The sequence below is a fragment of the Ailuropoda melanoleuca genome, chromosome 14 (genome assembly GCF_002007445.2).
Source record: "Ailuropoda melanoleuca isolate Jingjing chromosome 14, ASM200744v2, whole genome shotgun sequence".
Classification (NCBI taxonomy): domain Eukaryota; kingdom Metazoa; phylum Chordata; class Mammalia; order Carnivora; family Ursidae; genus Ailuropoda; species Ailuropoda melanoleuca.
This window is the reverse complement of record NC_048231.1, coordinates 84,807,761-84,813,760: the sequence shown is the minus strand read 5'-3', so window position 1 is coordinate 84,813,760 and position 6,000 is coordinate 84,807,761. Positions and strand designations below refer to the sequence as shown.

General features: G+C 39.1%; 1 protein-coding gene across 3 annotated transcripts in view; it reads right to left on the bottom strand.

The window, feature by feature from the left end:
- DCC (DCC netrin 1 receptor) overlaps window positions 1-6,000 on the bottom strand; it is a 1,087,479-nt gene that overhangs the window by 717,772 nt on the left and 363,707 nt on the right. The gene's annotated exons all lie outside the window — the stretch shown is intronic.

Here is a 6,000-nt window from a genome sequence, read left to right as displayed (position 1 = left end):
AAGAAGAGAAGAGAAGAGAAGAGAAGAGAAGAGAAGAGAAGAGAAGAGAAGAGAAGAGAAGAAGGGGAGAGGGGAGAGAAAAGAAGACAGGAAGAGAGGAGGAAAGAGGAGAGGAGGAAAAGAGAGGATAGAAGATGCAGGGTGGGGTGAAGTGAGGCAAGAAGGGAAAAAAGTAAAGAAGAGAAGAGACAAGAAACAAGAAAAGAGAAAAGAAAAAAGAAAGAAAAAAGAAAAAAGAAAAAAGAAAAAAGAAAAGAGAAAAGGATGCTGTGGCATTCTTCAAAGGGCACATCTCTAGAGCACGGTTTCTCAACATTGGCACTACTGACATTTGGGGCTGGATAATTCTTTGCTGTGGAGAGCTGCCTTCTGCATTGTAGGAAGTGTATCAGCATTCCTGTTCTCTACTCACTAAATGCCAGTATTCTGTCTTCTCCTCTTCCAGTCAGGACAATCAAAAACATCTCCAGACATTACCAACCAATGCCTCTCCCATGTGGGAGGGGCAAAATCATCTCCAGTTGAGAACCACTGCCCTATACCCTTCAGTACAAGAACCATACATAATGTTCATTTAAGAAAAAAGAAAAAAAGTTAATTACAGCAATCTGTAAAAGATTATTTGATTATGTAAAAAATTTGTTATTAAATACTCTTTGAAATAAGTGGATTTCACTCAGCCAAGAGAAAGTAAATGATATATAGAAAAAGGAAAATTAGTTGTCCAAAGCCATGCAGTCAGGATGGGATCATCAGGAAGAGAATTTAGGTTTCTTGGCTTTCAACATTTTTTAAATGCCTTGGACAATGTGAAGAGTTTAGACAAAGTGACTTTCAAGTCCCTGCCGTGTCTAACATTTAGAAGAGCTGACTCATATAGCTTAGCTCTTTAACCAGGACAGTCCACATGTCCCCCCAAACATCCCAGCCAGTAGGGGCCACATTTGTCTACCCAACCCTTTCCTCTCAGAGCAGTGTTGCTCACTGACCCTAGCATAGACCAATATTCTAATCCCATAAGAAGAAAAACTACAAGCATTAAAATCTTAATATATAACTTAGCAAAGGTAGGAATAGTTCCTATTTCTGTGTTTCTTTAGATACAGAAACATCAAGGAAGCAAGGATTAGTGAGGTCTTCTTTAATGACTTGGGAATGATTAAAAAGTAAGCAAATCAACAACAACCAAGCAGACCATTAAACCAAACCCGATATATTGCCTGTTGTGCTAAAGCTTTCATTTTTCCCATTATAATACTTTTTTATTCAAGGTAGAAACTATACTTAGTAAAAAAAAAAAAAAGGTAATTGTTAAAAATCCAATTTTCCTGAATTCGACCCTATGGGCAGTGAGGTCTCGGAAGCACGTGCTTTCCGATTTGTGATTCTCAGAGCCCATTAATATTTGTAATCACTTCTCCAAATATACACACTCTTCCCAGAGATCCCTAGAGATTCTAGAGACCAATCTGCCCTTTTGACAGCTGTCGAATCCTTTTTTGCATGAAAGATGCAACAAGTCCATGAAATCATCCTTCAGGACTCGCAGCCCTGTCAGCTATTGGCTACTGAGACTCATCCATCCGTAGGCCCTCATTTGGGCCCTCTCATAACCGATATGTTAGCTTGTGCATCCCTGCAATTGCTCATGTGAGTACAAAATAAACTGACATGACAGAGACACAACAATATAATTCTCTACATCCAGAGACTTAAAAGACCCGCCTGCCAATATACCACAGTGCATTCCCATTTACAGTATATTTATCTCAACAAAGTGTTCAGGAAATCATCTTTCATATAGCTTGCACCTGTCTCTTTTCATTGCCTCTCAACATTCTAGAAGATGCATCAATATACAATGATCCTTATATTTTCATGTATAACAATCTTGGGAGAAGGCATGCAAACTACCTTGGCCTAAGAAATGGAGGGCATGGCAGTAAAACTACACACAGAAATCCTTAGACTGCACACTTGGTAAGATATCTTCTAAGTGTCACCGCATTTTAGCTGCCTCCGGTAAGAGAAAGAACTTTGTTTCTAAGTCCACAGGCACCAAAAAATTTATATCAGTAACAACTACTGAATACTTTTACAGTAGCTTGTGATCCCCTCATAATAGCTCTCTATTTTATTCATTAAGAAAGAGGGAGAGAGAGGCAGGGCATGCAGACATAATTACATAGGAAAAGTACTTATAAATCCCAGAAACCGCATCCTCATCAATAGAAAAGCTATACTGGTTTGCGGCTACACACCAACGCTCTGAAAATGCAACCCTCTAGTTCGAGCCAAGCACTGACCAGGAATTGGGGGGAAAAATGTTTACCATTAGGTGAATAAACTGCATCACTCTAATGAAGTGGGAGAGTTGGGAAAGCAAACAGCCGATTCATTGCAAATGCAAAACCACTCTTTCTCTAAAAATGAACGCCACAATAAAACTGATGGGCCATGGGTTATGAATACATTGTTCTGGGTTTTCAAAACCCAAAGATATTTTAAAAACCTTAGTCCAAACATAACCAAACTGTAAAGCATTCAATAACAAATGTGTGCATTTTCAGCCTTGCCATTCCAGTCAGCACCACCAGCAAAATCCCCCTTCCCTGCTCTCCTGACCAGCTGTATTTGGTTACACTTCATGAAAAGTCACATCTTCCAGAGCTCATTTTCTTTCAAATCAGTGGATTTGGCAATTTCAACACGAAGAAATTAAAATTTAAAATAAATAAATAAAAGTATTGGTGGGTCATAAACTTGCAAGCTCAGCAGTTTTAATGTTTAAAATAAATGTTTAATGTCCAACAGCAGGATTAGGTGAGGGGCGCCTGGGTGGCATAGCGGTTAAGCGTCTGCCTTCGGCTCAGGGCGTGATCCCAGCGTTGTGGGATCGAGCCCCACATCAGGCTCCTCCGCTACGAGCCTGCTTCTTTCTCTCCCACTCCCCCTGCTTGTGTTCCCTCTCTCGCTGGCTGTCTCTATCTCTGTTGAATAAATAAATAAAATCTTAAAAAAAAAAAAAAGGATTAGGTGATATTACAAATGTGGATTTTCTTCTCGGAGATGAACAAAGCAAATAGGAGGAGGAAAAGCAATCAAAGTTGCAGGATCCTGAAACTCTGTTATTCATTACGCTGTCAGCGTCACATCAAAGCCGGTTGTCATGTTTTCTAAGTCCTTATCCCAATAATTTATTAACCCAAAGCAGTTTCAGACAAATAAGAGATGTTCCTGTTGACCATAAAAAAAGATGTTGATCAGCCATAGTTATTTTCAAAAGAGTAGCACAATTTTTAAAATTCAATGAGGGTAAAGGACTAGAAAAGATTGCCTGCCCACACAGTGAAGAAAAGAAGATTCTAATTGCCATAACTAATCACTATGGATTTCCATTCCTTACTGCTTTCTCATGATTGTGAAATCTATTATTGCTGGAACAACACACCTACCTCCTCTAATATCATACCTAGGGATGGCTTCTATCAAAATAGATGAACATACCTTTTAGCTTGAGTTATATGAGAAGGACCCTTATTTATTATTAGACTCTTAAGAAATACCCAGGGATTTCCTAAGCAAGAGAAACTTCAAGAGTGGGGTCTTTCCCAAAGCTGGTAGTTTTCCTTTCCTAATTAGGATTAAATATGATGGTAACACTAATAACAAATTTGATTATCAAGTCATGTATCTGCTACTCACTATGTTAAAAATCTCTTACACATTATCTAGAATATTCCTCACATTTGAATTTTAAGTGGCTACTACCATTATCTCCATTTTATAGATGAGTAAACTATGGCTCAAAGAGGCAACAAAACTTGGCCACTGTCATCCTGCTAATCAGTGGTAGAGCCAGGGCTTGAACTTGAATCTTTCTGACTCTGATTCTGGAGACTGATTTTGGTCAGAAGACTGCATTTGTAGTTGGGAGACCTCAGTTCCAGTGCAAAGAATTAAAATATAAAATTTATAAAGATTGTTTATGCCCTCAATATTTCCAAATAACTAGGGAAAGAAGAGAGATATACGCAGACAATGCTGAAGGGTCCAGTGTTTTGGGACGCCAGGTGAGTGAGGCATATGGAAGACAGGATATGAAAGGAACATAGGTGGACCAGCAGAGCAGATGTGTGATGATGCTACAAAAGGCAAAATCAATTAAGATGAGAGATGGGATTCAACAAGGAAGTGACCATACTATGCAAAACTCACTAGACATCAGGAGAAGGAAACAAGCCATAGTGTAATGGTTAAGGTCACAGACTCTAGAGGCAAGCTTATGTAGATTTAAGCCCAATCTCTGCCACTGACCAGCTATGTGACTTCAGCAAATTACTTACTCTCTCTTTTTTCTTCTATACAGCAGGAATAATTATCACTACCCATTTGCTAAAGCTGTTGGGACTTTTTTTTTAAATAAAGCATTTAATATGGTGCCTGTAGTGAGTGTTTAACAGTTGATCACTTAGTATGATCAATCATCAGAATTTGATGACTCACCATCGTATGACCTTGAATAAGTTACTTTATTTCTCTGTCATTCCATGTACTTATCTTTAAAATGAAAATGATATTAGAAGCTCAACATGTTCCACCTGATTAAATGAGATAATGTGCGTAAAAAGATACTGAAGAGTATAAAAATGTTATTATGACTGTGTATAGAGGTGGGGTAGTAGATCCAGACCTACTAGTGTTAGACCCAACCATGAACATTTTTTTTTAAAGATTCTATTTGTTTATTTGAGAGAAAGAGATAGGAAGAGACAGAAGGAGTGGGGGATGAGGAGACAGAGAAGCAGGTTCCCCACTGAGCAGGGAGCTGGATGTGGGGCTCTATCCCAGGGTCCTGGGATTGTGTCCTGAGCCAAAGGCAGATGCTTAACTGACTGAGCCACCCAGGCACCCCTCAACCATGAATATTTGATCCAAACAATGGTGTTCCATGTCTGGACTGATCTCTATTGAGGAAAGGAAGGAATAAAGCTGAGGAACTGGTATGCATTTCATTTCTAAAGAACATTTCTCATCTCTATTGCCTTAGTCAGTCTATTGCTTCCCTCTCTGTAATATATTTTAGATATGTCGTCTCCATGAAAGCTATCTACTTTGGGGTGCCTGGGTGGCTCAGTTGGTTAAATGCCTCCCTTCAGCTCAGGTCATGATCTCAGGGTCCTGGGATCCAGCCCCACACTGGGCTCGCTGCTCAGCGGGGAGTCTGCTTCTTCCTCTCCTTTTGCCCCTTCCCTCCCCACCCCCACCACTTATGCTCTCTGCTTTCTCTCAAATAAATAAATAAAATCTTCAAAAAAAAAGAATTAAAAAAACTATCTACTCCATTTAACACATTAATTGTTCATTCCTAGTAAGATAAAACCATCCTCTCTGATGGTGAAATGATAGAAAACAACACACACACATACACATATATACACCTACAAATACACACACATATACACACATACATATACATACACATTCATATACACATATATATACACACATATATATAGATATATGTCTATCTATATATCTGTATATCTATATATATCTGCCCTCAGTACCCAGCATAAAGCTCCTTGTAATTTCTTAAATGATAAGAGTACTGGGAGAATCTTTTATTTTAAAATTGGCCTTTGATCCTGATTCCTAATGCAGAATTCAGAACTCTTATAATTTCTTGGGTGATATCAATGTCATTTATTTTAATGAGGTGACTCTTGGTGGGCTTCTAGATAGGGACTGGTCACTGGAAAGACCAAGCCATGATTAGAAGCTTGGAATTTTCAGCCCCAACCCCCATTCTCCAGAGAGGGAAGGGAGCCAGAAGTGGAGTTAATGATCAATAGTGCCTACATCCAAAAGCAGGGCAGAGACTTTAGGAGACAATGCCATGCACAACAGAGAATGAAGTATGTTCTTACCATCTAGACTCTCAGCTTTGTTCAGACCCTGGCATGGGTTGTCTTTCTGAGCTCTCTTTGGTCAGGAGCC